Source organism: Carassius gibelio, chromosome B24, assembly GCF_023724105.1.
Source record: "Carassius gibelio isolate Cgi1373 ecotype wild population from Czech Republic chromosome B24, carGib1.2-hapl.c, whole genome shotgun sequence".
Classification (NCBI taxonomy): domain Eukaryota; kingdom Metazoa; phylum Chordata; class Actinopteri; order Cypriniformes; family Cyprinidae; genus Carassius; species Carassius gibelio.
Window position 1 is genome coordinate 24,372,889 of NC_068419.1, and position 19,631 is coordinate 24,392,519.

At 38.4% G+C, this 19,631-nt stretch overlaps 1 protein-coding gene across 1 annotated transcript in view; it reads right to left on the reverse strand.

Moving 5' to 3' along the window:
- Positions 1 to 19,404, reverse strand: part of LOC128012862 (serine/arginine repetitive matrix protein 5-like) — a 301,673-nt gene extending 282,269 nt beyond the window's left edge. The window contains exon 1 of the mRNA XM_052595431.1: positions 19,285 to 19,404. The gene's annotated coding sequence lies outside the window, so the exon portion shown is untranslated. The remainder of the gene's footprint in view (positions 1 to 19,284) is intronic.
- Positions 19,405 to 19,631: the final 227 nt, after the last annotated feature.

A 19,631-nucleotide genomic window follows, 5' to 3' on the forward strand; every position in this document is an offset into this window, starting at 1 on the left:
CCGCCCACAAAGTTACTTGCGCTTCGCGCTTTGACACTTGCGTTTCAGATCGTTAAAATAGGGCCCATTAACTTGTAAGCACAAAACACAAGATACTTCTCTTTTCAATATGAATAAGGCTTTATTAGATAAATCTAAGACATATAAACTAATCTAACACATAAACGCACGCACTTACACATTCACACAAGTTGCAGGAAGATCGAAAGTTAGGGAAAGATGAGTTTAAGAGAATGGAAATATGGAATCCCAAGTTTACAGCAATACGTTAAATTGCATAGACATGAACAGCCATCAATCACTTAATAAACCCTCGAATTGAGTTCCTCAATGAGGTTAAAATTATATTAGATACACCAGCACAAATGTCTGAAGGTACATTGTCTGTGTAAAGTTGTCGCTGATTGGCTGGAAGTTCAGTAGTCGTTGAAGTGACGTCTTGGGAAGGCCCTTGGTGGGGCGTTGGCTGAAGGTGCAGAGTTGTGTGCGCTGGTTGAAGTTGAACGGGCACCCGAGGTCAGGCGTCGGAGACTCGAAGTTACAAAACTTAACTCAGAACATGAAACTCTCAAACGGAAAACAAAAGAAATAAAGTTTGACTAGACAAAGTGGTGTTTCTTCTCATCGTGGCTAAGTAGCAGCAGGCGTGCAGGCTGAAGCAAGCTGGAACCGCGCTCAAAGAACAGTGATGACAAACAGCATGGCTAAAAGCTGAAGCTAAGAAGCAAAGCTAAAAGCTGGCATGACTGACAGCAAAAGCAAGGCTAGAACTAAAAAGCTAACATGACTAATAGCAGAAGCATAGCTAAAGACTAAAAGCAGACATGACTAATAGCAGAAGCATAGCTAGAGACTAAAAGCAAGATTTTAGTGTGTCCTAAGTATTTAAACTGGCCTGTTGGCCACACCTCAAATGTTGTCTTGACCAATCAGATATTGTCTTGGCTCGGGGGTATCATAAATCATATGTTTATCTTACCAAGCATGTGGTCCGAATTTTTCCGCTCTTGCAGGGTTTAATTTTGGACATGATTCCTATAACAAGAATATGATATATTTGACAAATAAATGATTGTCAGGACTATTTCAAGCAAGCAGATTCGATTACATCGATACTAGACATGAATATGTATCCTTAAGCTATCCCATAGTTATCAAAAGACATACAAAATAAGTGATTATAACATGATAGTCAAATGTGTGGGTTATATATAAATGAATATGGAGTTAAGCGATGGACTGATATTCATTTAGAAGTCATTTTGGAGTTCATTTTGGTCCATATATATAATCCATATATATGTAGAAAAGACAGTTTCATTATCTGACAAAGATTTCTGTGGAGACCAGAGGTTCAAATCCCCCCCCCCCCCCCTTAGGAATATCAGTCTGATTCTGCTGGGGGAAGTCAATGGAACTTGTGTAGTACTCTCATGGGTTTACATGTGATGTCCAGCGTTGCATTTCAATTACGAACAACAAATTTGACAATCTCTTCTGCGAATTAAAATTGTCAATAATTGTTCTAGTGGTGTTAATGTTGAAAGCTGTTCTGTGAAAGTGTTGGTTGGTTGGTTATCTTGCTTGGGACTTGAGGCACAGAATGTTTTATGACTTCCTGTTGCCTTACTGAGGAATTCAGCTCGTGTTTCAGCCACAGCCCTGATCGACTCTTTAATTTGTCTGGTTCGAGTCATTTCTGCTACAACATCAATCAATCAAGTGTGTTTTTTTTTAATTCAACTCAAATTGTTAAATGCATTTATTAAATAAATTCAGTTCACACAGACTGTAGTAGGCTAAATCTGAGAAAGAGCCGCTGGAGGATGATGTTATTTCTTTAACATACAACATACATCGTCTGATCTGTGGGCCAGTGCTCTGCTGGGTTCGGCCCAGGAAGAGCAAGATGTCTGTGGATGGCAAAGAAGCTGAGGCTGAACCTTCCCAATCCTCCTGCCCTGCATATGACGAGCTGTTGGAGTTTATGGATCACGCCACGGCAAGGCAGGACATCCCATGGAAGCGGGCTAAGAAAGTAACGCTGCAAATTAATCTCGATGAACGTTATCTTTCTGGCCATAGCCCTCCAGCTCAAGTGAGACTTCCATTTCTTCCTGACCTCCATACAGAGATCCAGAAGGAATGGAAGAGGATGATTTCCTCATTCATCCATCAATTCCACAATACGAGTTATGCCAACCTCAAGGTGATGCACAAAAACGATTATGAGAGGATGCCCCCTGTAGAAGAGACGCTGGCTAGCTATCTCTCTATTAGTGAGATGTCCTCTTAATACTCCTTCCTTGCCATCTAAGCCCCTTCAGGATACATCACGCTTAAATGGCAGGGCATACGCAGCAGCAGGTCAGGATGTGGCTTTCTTGCACACAATGGCGGTTCTCCGGGCATATCAGGCTGATCTACTGAACCAGATTTTCCTGTATGAGTTCTGAAAGAGCTTCGAACTGCTACTGACCTCTGGTTTATATAAGGGATGCTGACAAAGTTTGGTTCCTTAATGCTCCTGTGTCCCAGGCTGGCCTCTTTGGTGACACGGTCGAGACACTAGTTCGAGAGACGTGCATATCAGTACAAGGTCCTGCCTTTTGGGCAGTCCCTGTCTCCCCGTGTCGTCACGAAAGTTGCAGAGGGGGCTCTTAGGGGGCATCCTCAACTATCTTGATGATTGGCATGTACTAGTACAGTCTCTGGTTCAGTTGTGCGAGCACAGGGACCTGGTGCTCCAGCATCTCAGCTAGCTGGGTTTTCGTGTCAACTGGGAAAAAAAGCAAGGAGAGGACCTCTTTTTCGGTATGGAGTTGGATACTCACAGTGGAACATGCGTGGTCTGTGTTGAACTGCTTGAATTCAGAAGTTCCTTGGGCATATGGCAGCTGCAGCACTGGCTTCATGGTCGAGTCCCCAGGTGGGCATGGCAGTGTAGTACTCACTGAATCCAAGTCACACCAGCCAGTTGCCAAACCTTCACCCTGTGGTCACCCAGTGCACCTTATCTTGAACAGTCTCAAAAATGCTGGTTCGAATAGACAACATGGGTACCGTTGCATACATCATCTGACAAGGTGGTTGCATGTCGCAACTCGCCCAGCTCCTACTCCTTTGGAGTCCTTTGGAAGGTTCTGAGGTCACTTCATGCCATTCACATTCAAGGTCTCCTCAACCAAACGGCTGGTGAGCTATCACGAGCTACACTCATGGTAGAATGAAGACTCCATCCCCAGATGGGCCAGCTGATTTGGAAAACTTTTAGAGCCACTCTGGTAGACCTGTTTGCTTCTCCAGAAATCTCTCACTGCCAGTTGTTCCCTCCCTGACTGAGGGTACACTTGGCATGGACACATTGGTACACAGATGTCCAGAGGGCTCATGCAAGTATTTGTTTGTCCCAGTGATCTATCTGGCAAAGACAATGTGCAAGGTCAGGGAGGATGAAGAGCAGGTCCTATCACTGTAAATGAAGTGTCCCCCACTAAGCAAGGACTAAACTGGTTCCTGTGGTCTTGTCCCGATTGTCGTCTGAGACAAGGTCTTAACAGGGGATCTGTATCTGGGGCTCATCTAGTTGTCCTGGTCTCTGCTGTCTTTCAGGGCTGTAGAGGTCCTTTCTAGGTGCTGATCCACCATCTGATCTGGTTACAGACTGGATCTGGTGGCTCTGGTGACCTCGAAATAAAAGAGAAATGGACTAATATTAGCTTAGATGCCATTCTTCTAATATTGTAGCAAGTACATCGGGTGTAATTGGAAGTGTTCCAGGTTCCGGTTGACCTAATTAATGCAGCATAGAAATTCTTTAAGGGATTTGGATATTAGAAGCATATTAGTGTGTTATGTTTAAACCATGTTAAAGAGACTAGTCTTTAATCTAGATTTTGACAGTGTGTCTGCCTCCCGAACAATGTTAGGCAGGTTATTCCAGAGTTTAGGTGCTAAATAGGAAAAGGATCTGATGCCCGCAGTTGATTTTGAATTGAATCAAATTGCCAGACTTTTGAGAATGCAGCAAATGTGAAGGACTGTTTTGTAACAAGAACTTGTTCAAAAAGTGAGGTGCTAAACCATTCAGGCCTTTATAAGTAATAAGCTAAATTTAATCTATACATTGTTTAACCTGTTAGCCTGCAACCTGTTGCATCCTCAACTACCCATGTTTGCACGTGTCAATGTTTACAAATAGATTAAATGAAACGGGACAAATTAAATCTTGACAAACTATATATCACTATAAACATCTAAGTCTCAAGCATCTAAGACAGATCACTGTTTTTTCAATGGCAAGCTTTTAAATAATGTATTTGCTAGATTTTTGTAAGTAGTACACATGAAAACATGATGAATGAAAACACAGTACATACATGATTCATCGTAATAACGAGTCATAAACAAATTCACAGCTGTAAATCCCGGTTTAGTTAGAAAGGTAAGGGTCCACTGAATTAAATCTCATGTAGCATTTTTAGTCCAACGAAGCAATAATGTTGTAATATGGATGATAATTCCTTTGTTTATGTTTCAGTTTATCAGGGACAGAATTGTTTGTGTCCGTTATTGAATAACTCAACCTCAGAAACTGCGTCTTGGTAGTAAAAAAAACAGCATGGTTTTGTAGCGCACAGTGTCACAAACAGGATGAGAGGATCCACAAAAAAAAAAAAAGTGAAAGAAAAATGGAAGACTGTTTATTTGAATTCTGGCGTTCTCTTGTGATGGCTTGTGACACACCTGTCATCTGATGGAAGCGGAACTTAGCAATCGCCTTTTAATTTATTCGTTTTATTTTTCAACAGTTTTCATATATGTGTGAGTGTGTCTTATGTTGAATGTGCCTGTATCTGCATGATTAACATCTGTTTGAGTGCTAATCAGATCGCTTTTACTGTGTAATCACGGCTATTGATGTGAACACATCTATATGAATAGAGTGCAATTTTTTGACTTTATGGCACATTTATATTATTACCATCTCTATAACTGGCCATCAGCACATCAGCACGTATTTTCATTGTAAGTCATTGTAAATGCTGAATTTTTAACAATCTCAGGATGTTCTGTAATTGGCATACAAAGTTACATCTTAATTTTATTTTTATTTGTTTCTTACTCAAATTATTCTTATTGTATTTTCATATAAGTGTAAATCACTTATATGATGCTTAAGTTTCTGTCTAGTTTTTTATAAGCAGTGATATGTTTAATGACTAAAATAGTTTGTAGAACCCTTCAAAACAGTTGGTAAATATTTTTTTATATGTTGGGGGTGGGGGCACTAGACATAAGCACTATTCGGACGGGACTAGTTTTCTAATGTACGTTTGAGTTTCTATTCTTACCACCTGACATCTGTGATTTTCATGTACCAATTCGGACGGGACTAACATCTCCGTGTTTATTACAGAGGTGGGAGGGTCTGATTTGTGCATCTGGGCGTCACAGAGATCACGCACTCTGTATGCGTGCATTGCATTCATTCAGAATGATTGCCTTAGTATTATTACACAATAAATACTAAATGGCTAGTATAACAATGTTAATGTGTGGTTCCTTTAGTTTAATTTTTTTCCTTTTTTAATTAAATGTAAATAAAACATTATGTAACTGAATACATAAATGAACGTGAGTAATCTTACCTGATGCTGATATTACAATAACCGGTATTAACATTTTACGCGATCATGCTCTTGATTTTATTATTTGTATTATTTTTTATTATTATTATTTATTGGCCGCTAAGCAAATACATCAAACATCCGCGTGGTAAGAGCATCTACGTTAATTCACGTTGGCCAAAACACACAAGGAAACGCGTTGTGAAATAAAATATCACCGGCAATCACAGACATTCGCATTCGGACGGGATTAGTTTTCTCAGAGCATCACTGAGTTTGCTGAAAAACGGTAGGTAATTTGCTCTGGAATTATCACAGAGGTTGTGTGAGAAAAACACAGACGTGGCAGATTCGGACGGGATTAAAATCACCAAGTACGTCTGGGAAACGCAGATTTCTCTAACGACCCCCTGTAAAACTAGTCCCGTTCCTTATAGGGCTATAGTCTCAAAAAAATGGTTCCAGGAATTTCATTTTTCATGGTACCTCCATCAGATTTGAAATATAAACTCATGAGACATGTGACTTTCAACCCATTATTTTTTTCTAGATTGCTCCAGGACTGATTTCACGTATTTTTATATCAAATAAAAACATTTAAAAAATTCAGTGTGGTAAAAATAATAATAATTCAAGGCACTTCAGTGTCTATAATTTTGAATAGTTTTGAGTATTATCAATTCTGGATGATAATAAGTACAGCCCAAAGGGTCTTCTTTCCAAAGACACCACAATTATGCGTGTAACACAATGAAGTAAGGAATTTTAAGTTGGGTAGGGCACTTTCAGTTGTGAGTCCCATAATGGGGGTGCTGGAAAACAGGTTAATAGGTAGACAGTGAAGTGTTGATAGAAACCAAGCTTATATGGTCATTCTTCCTGGTTCTAGTAAGAACTCTAGCTGCTGCATTTTGTAACAGCTGGAGTTTGATTACTAAGTGTGCAGAACAACCACCCAATAAAGCATAACAATAATCTAACCTTGAGGTTATAAATACATAGATTAACATTTCTGCATTTGACATTGAGAGCATAGGTCATAATTTAGATATATTTTTGAGATCCAAACACGCAGTATTACAAATTCTAGAAATGTGACTTTCTAAGGAAAGATTGCTATCAACTGATGATCAAGAACTGACAGAGCAGCCATCAAGTCTTAGACAGTGTTCTAGGTTATTACTAGGGCTGGGATAAACAATTATTTTTTAAACGATTAATCTAGCGATTATTTTTTCGATGCATCGATTAATCTAACGATTAATTTTTCAGACCGATTAAATTTCGATTATCTCCCCGTTAACTGACTACTAACAATTTATACATGTTGATTTACATATCTGAATGAAATAAAAAAAACATGAATTCCTTAACATTGCAATATATGTTTATTGCTCTTAAAATTACAAAATAAAAGACTGACTAAGAATGCATTACTTTGCACTTGTATAGAGATAGCATTCAATAAAACCTTGAAGCCTTGAAAACACATAGCTTACTGAAACAAGCTTACTGAACACATAGGGCCTAGCTTACTAAAAAAAAGTTCTTCTTTCAGATGAAAATAGCAACAACTTGATGTCTAGCATTCAATAAAAAAGGTCACCTAAAATACTTGTTTAGAGCAACTGAAAAAATACAGTAACCAATGTAACTTGAGGGCTTTAAGCTAATACAGAGAGTGCTTTTCCAAAAAAAAAAAAAAACGCTCGTGTAGTTTGAAGACTGTGGCACTCAGTGAGCGTGAAACTTTGGTGTTTCGCCCTTTTTCTATCGTGTTTAATGATTTTGATTAATATGCACAATAAAAAAAAAGATCAATGCAGAAAAACCCCTGGATTGGTTATATAACGTTGGACAGAATGTTGATCCGGCCATCGCGTATATTCAGCGCACATAAGGTAAACGTTTTGCAAACGTTTTTCTGAGAAATAAAAACAGGTCAACGAATCGATGCGCATATTTTGCGTCAACGTCATCGATGACCTCGACGCGTTGTCCCAGCCCTAATTATTACATGCAGAGTTTTTAGGTCCTATAATTAACACCTCCGTCTATTCAAAATTTAGCAGTAAGAAAATTACTCGTCATCCATTTTTTTATATCGACTATGCATTCTGCTAATTTTTCAAATTGGTATGGTATATCACTGGGCCGTGAAGAAATATAGAGCTGAGTATCATCAGCATAACCGTGAAAGCCATGTTTCCTGATAAAATCTCCTAAGGGTAACATTTAAAGCGTGAAGAATAACAGCCCTATCCTTGAGGTACTTCATACTGCACTTGTGATCGATGTGATACCTCTTCATTTACTGCTACGAATTGATGGCGGTTATATAAGTACGATTTAAACCATGCTAAGGCACTTCCATTAATGCCAACCAAGTTTTCTAGACTATGCTGAAGAATGTTGTGGTAAATAGTGTCAAATGCAGTGCTAAAATACTATTGCACTAATAGAGAGATACAACAACAATCAGGTGATAAGAGCAGGTCATTTGTAACTCTATTTAGATTAGATGAGATTAGATTCAACTTTATTGTCATTATGCAGAGTACAAGTACAGAGCTAATGAAATGCAGTTAACATCTAACCAGAAATGCAAGAATATAGTGCAGAGTAAGTGAAGCTTTGATTTACAGAATGTACAGTGGAGTTGCTATGAGTTGCTAGTATATACAGAATATAAATAGGAATGTAATGTAGGGATTATATCTACATTATGAACAGAGCAATATAGGATTATATATACATTATGTACAGCAGCAACGTAAGAACAGTGGTTGTAAATACAGTTGAATGTGCAATAGTATTGTCAATCAATGCATTCTGGTGATAAATGTTATCAATGGAAGTTAAATGGCTGCCAGTGATTCATTGAGCAGTTTTCACCACCTGCTGGAGTGCTTTGCGGTCAGATGCGGAGCAATTGCTGTACCATACTGAGATGCAGTTTGTGAGTATGCTCTCAATGGTACAGCGGTAGAATTCAACAAGGATCCTGGGACTCTTAAGGCACTGTAAGAAATAAACGTGCTGATATAGATGGGTGTGTGTGCATGACTCCTAGTCCACCTGAAGTCCACATTGATCTCCTTAATCTTCTGGGTGTTTAGTTCCAGACTGTTAGTGGCACACCACACAGGATGAGAGGTTATCTAACTTAACAGACTGAGATCAGCTTGGAGGGGATTACAGTATTAAATGCAGAACTGAAATCAATGAACAGCATTCTCACATGTGTATTTTGACTGTCCAGGTGGGATAGAGTAGAGTGACGTGCCGTTGAGATGGCGTCCTCTGTTGATCTACTGCAGCGATAGGCAAATTGGAATGGGTCTAGTGTAGCAGGAAGACAGGAAAATTTTATAGTATATAGTAAATAGTATATACAGAATATAAATAGGAATGTAATGTAGGGATTATATCTACATTATGAACAGAGCAAACTGAAATCAATGAACAGCATTCTCACATGTGTATTTTGACTGTCCAGGTGGGATAGAGTAGAGTGACGTGCCGTTGAGATGGCGTCCTCTGTTGATCTACTGCAGCGATAGGCAAATTGGAATGGGTCTAGTGTAGCAGGAAGACAGGAAAATTTTATGGAGAACAGATCTTAAAGCGCAGTGATTAAAGTCCCCAGCAACAATACCGGCTCCATCCTGGTGCAGGGTTTGTAGTTTGCTAGTAGCAGCCCAAAGTTCTTTCATAGCCACACTAGCATTAGCGTCAGGCAGTACATAAACTGCAGCAGCAAGAATGCAAGTAAACTCACAAGGTAGATAGAATGGCCTGCACTTGATAATCAGGAACTCCAGATCAGCAGAACAGTAGGTATCAACAATGACAGAGTCTGTGCACCATGATTTGTTTACATAAATGTATACTCCACCTACCTTGTTTTTACCAGAGGTTGCTGCTACTCTGTCATCCCTGAAGAAAGAGCGTCCATCCATATGCACCACACTGTTTGAGACATCGTTGCAAAGCCATATTTCAGTGAAGAACATAACATTTACAGTCCATAAGCCATTTCTGTGAGAGGAACCAGATATTTAGTTCGTCCATCTTGTTCATCAGAGATCATACATTGGCAAGCAAGGTGCTGGGTAGAGATGGTCGGTGTGGGTTTAGCCTTAGCTTAACACGCAGCCCTCCACGCTTTCTCCATCGTTGTTTACGATCCCGACGCCAAACACTTCCAGTCGGTGCGAGTTTTCCGCTCGCTTGTCCGTGGTGATCTCTGTAGCTCCAGCGGCGGTGCGCTGAAGTCGAAAGGATGATCTAAAACTATGTTGGAACACTGTTTGTTGATGTCCAAAAGTGACTGTTTACTATAGCTGTACACTAAGTAGACATCGAAAACGCCTCTTTTACCGCCGCACGTACCGCGGCGGCGGCGGTATAAAGTGCATTTACAGCTTTTGACCGCTGAGTGGCGCTTTAACAACAAGTTATCAAACAAGCGTATCAAAGCACATTTTCGCAAATAGACGTCAGTTTTGCCTTGCTGATGTGTTACATTTGACTGCTTCAGTCACGGAAAATGAAAGAAAAACACTATAGTTTAAATATTTAATATATTTAATAGTCACAGATGAATGTTTGGTATTTATGAAGTCATGTGCATTTCTTAGAACAAATTCAGGCAGGATAAATGTCAAGCCTGTGCCTGAGTCTGTGCTTATATTTTCTAAGCTACATGGTATTAAACCATATTTTAGATTTGACACATCTAAAAGGTGTGCTGTATTATTTATATTATATTAATTATCCGTTATATTATTCAAAAGAAATTGTGGTTTACTTTGCATCGGAGCATTAAAAGTGGTAGCCTATTTTAGGGGGGTAGGATACATGGATTAATATGCGAAATGTCAATATTTTAATATATTATGCCTATATTTTAATTTATATGTTAAATATAAATATATTTTTTCCTTTAATAAAACAACATGCATTTTTGTTATTCGTTACCTGTACTTTATTTTGACATAACTTATTGGGAAAAAGACATTTGTCTGTAAACTGATTAAGAAATTGTTGCATGTTTAAATGTGAAGCACTGTATAATTTCGTTCCCATTATTTAGGCCTAATTTGCCTAAAACAAGAAAAAAATTAAATTAAACCGGCACGATTAAATCTTTGAAACTCTAAAGAATTAATAAAACGTCCTCACGATTAAACTCAAGTTCTCTCATTATAATCAACAACATTCACACGATGTAAAAAAAAAAAAAAAAAAAAGCTTTAGTAATTGACAACTAAAGTGATTTTAAAGGGAACCTTTTTTACTTAGGATCGTTCACTCTTCCGTGACTGCAGCACACCTGCAAAGCGTAAGCACTCCCAGCCGGCATTTCAACGTTGATTCAACGTTGAAACAACGTCAGGTACCATGGTTGAATCAACGTTGAAAAACCTTTCGATTTTGCAAATTGGATCAACGTTGAAATCACGACGTTGATTCACCGTTGAAATCGTGACGTTGATGTACGGTTGAAATCACAACGCTGATTCACTGTTGAAATCCCGACGTTGAATCAACGTTGAATAACCTTTCGATTTTGCAAATTGGATCAACGTTGAAATCACGACGTGGATTCACCGTTGAAATCGCGACGCTGTTTCACCGTCTTACCTGCATGATGGGTGAATTAGGGTCGTGCTGCAGCCCTGGGATGAAAGCTGAATGAGGTGTTGATTTTGAAAAGTTAATCAGCGTTGATAACACGACGTTGTTTCCCCGTCGTACCTTGCACCGTGTATAAATACACCTAGATCCTAGTTGGCATTTAGATCAACAATGTACATGCAAGGCTAAAAATCTAATGACTGGCAGCAATGGCTTTACAAACAACTTCAATAAACTACCACATGCTCAAAATTGTCAAACAGCAGTTCAATTTTGGAAACATACTGTATAAAACAGATGAAAATAATCCCACACTTTATTATGCAGAGTATGCATGGAGGTAATGCTAAAAACATGTAGTAGAACAATCCAAATACAATAATATTTAAAGGTTTTTGTAAAATAATTCGGCACCAAAATGCATATTTTTTTCAGCACTTACAAGACAAACCCTTGTATCTTTATGACTGAAACCAGTGGATCTTTTATTTTGGTGGAAAACTACAGTTTCTGTCAAAAACATGTTTTAGTAATGTGTCTCATTTCAAGTTGTGCACATTTGTGCCGTGAAAATGTGTTGCACAGTACGAGCAGGGAACCTTCAACCAGTTGATTTATAATGGGAACCCCCCCGGACTGTGTCTTCTTTACCGTGGGGAATGCAGAATGAGATTTCTACCGCAGGGCACTCTAAAATGTTAGAACCAGCAGCCTTAGTGTATACAGTGTGGTTTTGCTTCGGGTGATCCTTGAAAGTGTCCCAGTGCTAGGTCCTTTCTGACGCCGTCCCCTCCACTCTCTCCCACTTGTGCACTTTCTGTACCGTCCTGTATAAACATTTACATTTAATCATTTAACAGACGATTTTATCCAAAGCGACTTACAAATGAGAAGAACAGAAGCAGTCAGGTGTACAAGCGAACAACAACAGTATACAAGTGCCATGACAAGTCTCAGTTAGTCTAGGACAGAACGCAAAGCCAGGGTTTTTTTTTTTTTTTTTTTTATATATGAAAGACAAGAAAAGAAGGAAAAGTGCTAGCATTAGTTGGTTAAGTTCCGGTGAAAAAGATGAGTCTTAAAATGTTTCTTGAAAATGAGTAAAGACTAAGCAGTTCGGATTGAGATTGGGAGGTGATTCCACCAGCTGGGCACAGTCCAGGAAAAGGTCCGTGAGAGTGATTATGAACCTCTTTGGGATGGCACCACAAGGCGTCGTTCACTTGCAGAGGGCAAACTTCTGGAGGGAACATAAGATTTAACCAGTTTGTTTAGGTATGTCCACAATGTTTCACAATAACTTTGATATTGTGAAATATATTTAACTGAAAACTGAATGCAAAATAAATCACACATTATTTTCACTTTACAGTTCAGTAACAGTGAGGTTGGAAACAAAGTGGACAACACTATTCATTAAACACTTATTTAATGTATTCAGATGAAAATGTACAATATTAACAAATTATTCACAAGCAGTGTTTTCAGAGCCCCCAGTTACACTGTTTTAATCAAAACACTAGTAATACAGTGTAGTAAAACAAATAAAATCTAATTCAGTAAATTTTTAATAAACTAAGTACAATCAAAACCTATCACAAAAGGTCAAAGCATCTCTAGCAGAAGTGACAGTGCAATGTAGCAGATGAACAATTTCTTACCAGTGTTTCAAGAACAAGCTGGATCCTCGATGACTCTACAAGGGGAAAGAAGAAATGGTTTACTGAAAAGTTCTTAAAAAGCAGGATTTCATATTATACCATTTCTTTAAACCATTGATTCTCAAACTTTTTATACCAAGTACCACTTCAGAAAATATTTGTTATTAAATATTAAGTTGCACCATAATGACCAACATTACATTTCAGCAGCGTAGTAGACCAAACTATTGAAGCGAGGCAACTATTAAACTATTAAAAAGAGGCAGTTTTATTCTAATAAGAATATTAATTGTTGTCAGACACTTTACCATGGTAAATACAGTTTGAACATTAACACTACAACTGTGCTTACATACACAGGTAAATAAAAAAAAAAAAGTTTAAATTAAAATGTAATTTTAAATGTAATTATGTAACAAAGGTTACAAAACTGTACTGTACTTTAACTCTAACATACTTAAATGTGCAAAAAAAAAAAACTTACTCAAAGATTAAGTTAAAATGTATTAACATTAATTAGTTTAATTTAGTGATTCACCTGCATAACAACTAGAGGGGGCCTGACACTTTGAGAACCATGGCTTTAAACAATCCTTTTATTTATTTATTCATTTTCATTAATTCATCAAAATTATATTATTTAAATACCGACATTTGCACTTATATGTTTCAGAAAACACTTTGAAACTATTATAAGAATACAAACATATATAACACACCTAATGCATGGGATTCATATCAGGAAAATATGGGAAAATCTCTAAAAGACAGACATTAACACATAACTTGCCAGCAACACATTAGGTGAGCATCTAATTTGATCATCTGTGATAAAGCAATGCAAAAATAGACACACGGGTATTTATTTATCTGCAGGTTACATGTCCTTTAAACTACCCATTTGTAAACTCTGGTAATACTTTACTATTTTCAAAAGATAATAAAGATAAAGTTAGCGATTTTCTTACCTCATTTTGCCAGGATGTTTTCAGGACCTCGCAGAACACCTGACCCTTCTTGTGTTCACAGTTTTTGTTCTCCATTGACATGTCACGACTCAAATTCGCTCAAAATAAATAAAAAAGGTACAGGCAAATATCAAATAATTCGGGACCGATAGAGCAGTCAGTTATAACGAGCAGCAGCTCACAGTTAGCCGCCTCACTCACAGAAAGACGACAATAACGGTCATATTTTTAAATGTAGAAAGGCGCGAACCGATTCATTGTCCAGTTTCCTGAATGACAGCCAGATTAACCAATCATGATAGAAGTAATAAAATAAAACTACCAATGGGAGTTGTTTCAGTGTGATAAAGCAGCGAAATGTATATAGTTTTATTGTTGTTAATGATGATAATATTTAACATATACCTTTAGATTTTAGAATAGGTATCATGACTAAAATATTTTAAAATGCTATTAAAATAATTAATTAATTTAAATAATTTAATATAAATAATTTAAAAGCTTGTTAACCTTTTTCTACCATTTAGCATTAAACATTTTTAACGTTGTTTCATTAAAACAACTGACCTTATTTCAGCAATATTTCAATGTTGAAAGTTGGTCATGTGCTGGAAGTTTTTCAACAGTTCATCTTTAAATGTTGAATCAACGTTGTTTCAACGTTGAAACCACAACTGACCTTATTTCAACCATATTTCAACATTGAAAGTTGGTCATGTGCTGGATGTTTTTCAACCATTCAGCTTTAAACGTTGAATCAACGTTGTTTCAACGTTGAAACCACAACTGACCTTATTTCAACCATATTTCAACATTGAAAGTTGGTCATGTGCTGGATGTTTTTCAACCATTCAGCTTTAAACGTTGAATCAACGTTGTTTCAACGTTGAAACCACAACTGACCTTATTTCAACCATATTTCAACGTTGAAGGTCGGTCATGTGCCGGCTGGGCTCGTTAGCTTGTCATTAGCGTTTTCTTTTCTCCTCTCCTCTCCTCTCCTCTCTCACGCTGCAGTTTTCCACAAGTTCATCAAACAACCGCAGTAAGAATATTTCATCAAGCACGGTGAGTAATGGCTTCTCCTACAATTGTTATTTGCACCTCTTGCCACATGTACAGTTTATCTATCTCTGTCGCTGATGAGGGATTCACATGTGATAAATGCAGGGAAACAGTTAGGCTGACAGAGAAGATTTCAGAATTAGAGACACGCATCCAAACTTTAATTGAGGACAGTAAGAATGTTAGGGCTCTAGATATGGCTTTGGATGCGTCTAGCTCAGGGATTCCTGTACATTGTCTGGTTCCAGCAGAGCCCCTGCAGCAGGGCAACTGGGTGACGGTGAGGCAGCGTAGTCGTGGGTCAAAACACCGCTCTTCTGTTCCGATCAAAACATTAAACAGGTTCTCCCCACTCAGTGATGCACCCACTGAGAAACCTGATGAAAGTGCTCTAGTTATTGGCGATTCTATTGTACGGAACGTGAATATAGAGACACCAGCCACCATAGTCAAATGTTTACCGGGAGCCAGAGCGCCTGACATCTTGGCAAATTTAAAAGTGCTGGCTAATGCTAAACGTAAATACAGTAAGATTGTTATTCATGCCGGCGCTAATGATGTTCGACTTCGCCAGTCGGAGATCACTAAAAATAACTTTAAAGAGGTGTGTGAACTTGCAAGCACGATGTCAGACACTGTAATATGCTCTGGTCCCCTCCCTGCTTACCGTGGTGACGAGATGCATAGCAGATTGTCATCACTCAATGGCTGGATGTCTAAGTGGTGCCCACAGAATAACATAGGTTATATAGACAATTGGACGAGCTTTTGGGGCAGACCTGACCTGTTTAAAAGAGATGGTCTTCATCCCTCCTGAGGTGGCGCCACTCTTCTGTCTAGAAATATGGCAAATAGTCTTAGTGTTTATCCTTGACTAACTGGGGCCCAGGTCAGGAAGCAGACAGACTGGCTAAACCGACCGTCTGCTAGCTGCCTCCCGTCACAGAGGTCAGTTAATTCTCAGCACATAGAGACTCTTTCACCTAGATATCACACTATAGAGACTGTGTCTGTTCCACGAACTAGAAAATACAAAAAACGTCCAAACCAAGTTAAGGTTAACAATTTAATTGAGGTTCAACAAATAAAAAACAAATGCAATATGGATAAACAAATGATAAAGATTGGCTTATTGAATATCAGATCCATTTCTACGAAAACACTTTTTGTAAATAATATGATAACTGATCATAATATAGATGTGCTCTGCTTGACAGAAACCTGGCTAAAACCTGATGATTACATTATTTTAAATGAGTCCACCCCCCAAGATTATTGTTATAAACACGAGCCGCGTCTAAAAGGCAAAGGGGGAGGAGTTGCTTCAATTTATAATAACGTTTTCAGGATTTCTCAGAGGGCAGGCTTCAAGTATAACTCGTTTGAAGTAATGGTGCTTCATATAACATTATCCAGAGAAACCAATGTTAATGATAAATCCCCTGTTATGTTTGTACTGGCTACTGTATACAGGCCACCAGGGCACCATACAGACTTTATTAAAGAGTTTGGTGATTTTACATCCGAGTTAGTTCTGGCTGCAGATAAAGTCTTAATAGTTGGTGATTTTAACATCCATGTCGATAATGAAAAAGATGCATTGGGATCAGCATTTATAGACATTCTGAACTCTATTGGTGTTAGACAACACGTTTCAGGACCTACTCATTGTCGAAATCATACTCTAGATTTAATACTGTCACATGGAATTGATGTTGATAGTGTTGAAATTATTCAGCCAAGTGATAATATCTCAGATCATTATTTAGTTCTGTGTAAACTTCATATAGCCAAAATTGTAAATTCTACTTCTTGTTACAAGTATCGAAGAACCATCACTTCTACCACAAAAGACTGCTTTTTAAGTTATCTTCCTGATGTATCCGAATTCCTTAGCATACCCAAAACCTCAGGACAACTTGATGATGTAACAGAAACTATGGACTCTCTCTTTTCTAGCACTTTAAATACAGTTGCTCCTTTACGCTTAAGAAAGGTTATGGAAAACAGTTTGACACCATGGTATAATGAGCATACTCGCACCCTAAAGAGAGCAGCCCGAAAAATGGAGCGCAGCTGGAGGAAAACAAAACTAGAGGTATTTCGTATTGCTTGGCGGGAAAGTAGCATATCCTACAGAAAAGCATTAAAAACTGCTAGATCTGATTACTTTTCTTCTCTTTTAGAAGAAAACAAACATAACCCCAGGTATTTATTCAATACAGTGGCTAAATTAACGAAAAATAAAGCCTCAACAAGTGTTGACATTTCCCAACACCACAGCAGTAATGACTTTATGAACTACTTTACTTCTAAAATCGATACTATTAGAGATAAAATTGCAACCATTCAGCCGTCAGCTACAGTTTCGCATCAGACAGTGCACTATAGACCCCCTGAGGAACAGTTCCACTCATTCTCTACTATAGGAGAGGAAGAATTGTATAAACTTGTTAAATCATCTAAACTTACAACATGTATGTTAGACCCTATACCATCTAAGCTCTTAAAAGAGGTGCTTCCAGAAGTCATAGGTCCTCTTCTGACTATTATTAATTCCTCATTGTCATTAGGATATGTCCCCAAAACCTTCAAACTGGCTGTTATTAAGCCTCTCATAAAAAAGCCACAACTTGACCCCAGAGAACTAGTTAATTATAGACCAATCTCGAATCTCTCTTTTCTGTCCAAGATACTAGAAAAGGTGGTATCCTCACAATTATATTCCTTCTTAGAGAAAAATGGTATATGTGAGGATTTCCAGTCAGGATTTAGACCGTACATAGTACTGAAACTGCTCTCCTTAGAGTTACAAATGATCTGCTCTTATCATCTGATCGTGGGTGTATCTCTCTATTAGTTTTATTGGATCTTAGAGCAGCGTTTGACACAATTGACCACAACATTCTTTTGCATAGACTTGAACACTTTGTTGGCATCAGTGGAAGTGCATTAGCATGGTTTAAATCGTACTTATATGACCGCCATCAGTTCGTAGCAGTGAATGAAGATGTATCATATCGATCACAAGTGCAGTATGGAGTACCTCAAGGCTCAGTTCTAGGGCCGCTACTCTTCACGCTTTATATGTTACCCTTGGGAGATATCATCAGGAAACATGGTGTTAGCTTTCACTGTTATGCTGATGATACGCAGCTCTATATTTCCTCGCAGCCAGGTGAAACACACCAATTTGAAAAACTAATGGAATGCATAGTCGATATAAAAAACTGGATGACGAGTAATTTCTTACTGCTAAATTCAGAAAAAACAGAGGTGTTAATCATAGGGCCTAAAAACTCTGCTTGTAATAACCTAGAACACTGTCTAAGACTTGATGGTTGCTCTGTCAATTCTTCGTCATCAGTTAGGAACCTAGGTGTGCTACTTGATCGCAATCTTTCCTTAGAAAGCCACGTTTCTAGCATTTGTAAAACTGCATTTTTCCATCTCAAAAATATATCTAAATTACGGCCTATGCTCTCAATGTCAAATGCAGAAATGTTAATCCATGCATTTATGACTTCAAGGTTAGACTATTGTAATGCTTTATTGGGTGGTTGTTCTGCACGCTTGGTAAACAAACTACAGCTAGTCCAAAATGCAGCAGCAAGAGTTCTTACTAGAACCAGGAAGTATGACCATATTAGCCCGGTCCTGTCCACACTGCACTGGCTCCCTATCAAACATCGTATAGATTTTAAAATATTGCTTATTACTTATAAAGCCCTGAATGGTTTAGCACCTCAGTATTTGAATGAGCTCCTTTTACATTATACTCCTCTACGTCCGCTACGTTCTCAAAACTCAGGCAATTTGATAATACCTAGAATATCAAAATCAACTGCGGGCGGCAGATCCTTTTCCTATTTGGCGCCTAAACTCTGGAATAACCTACCTAACATTGTTCGGGAGGCAGACACACTCTTGCAGTTTAAATCTAGATTAAAGACCCATCTCTTTAACCTGGCATACACATAACATACTAATATGCTTTTAATATCCAAATCCGTTAAAGGATGTTTAGGCTGCATTAATTAGGTAAACTGAACCGGAACACTTCACATAACACAGTACTTTCTACATCATTAGAAGAATGGCATCTACGCTAATATTTGTCTGTTTCTCTCTTGTTCCGAGGTCACCGTGGCCACCAGATCCAGTCTGTGTCCAGATCAGAGGGTCACTGCAGTCACCCGGATCCAGTACGTATCCAGACCAGATGGTGGATCAGCACCTAGAAAGGACCTCTACTGCCCTGAAAGACAGCGGAGACCAGGACAACTAGAGCCCCAGATACAGATCCCCTGTAAAGACCTTGTCTCAGAGGAGCACCAGGACAAGACCACAGGAAACAGATGATTCTTCTGCACAATCTGACTTTGCTGCAGCCTGGAATTGAACTACTGGTTTCGTCTGGTCAGAGGAGAACTGGCCCCCCAACTGAGCCTGGTTTCTCCCAAGGTTTTTTTCTCCATTCTGTCACCGATGGAGTTTCGGTTCCTTGCCGCTGTCGCCTCTGGCTTGCTTAGTTGGGGTCACTTCATCTACAGCGATATCATTGACTTGATTGCAAATTAAAACAGACACTATTTCAACTGAACAGAGATGACCTAACTGAATTCAATGATGAACTGCCTTTAACTATCATTTTGCATTATTGA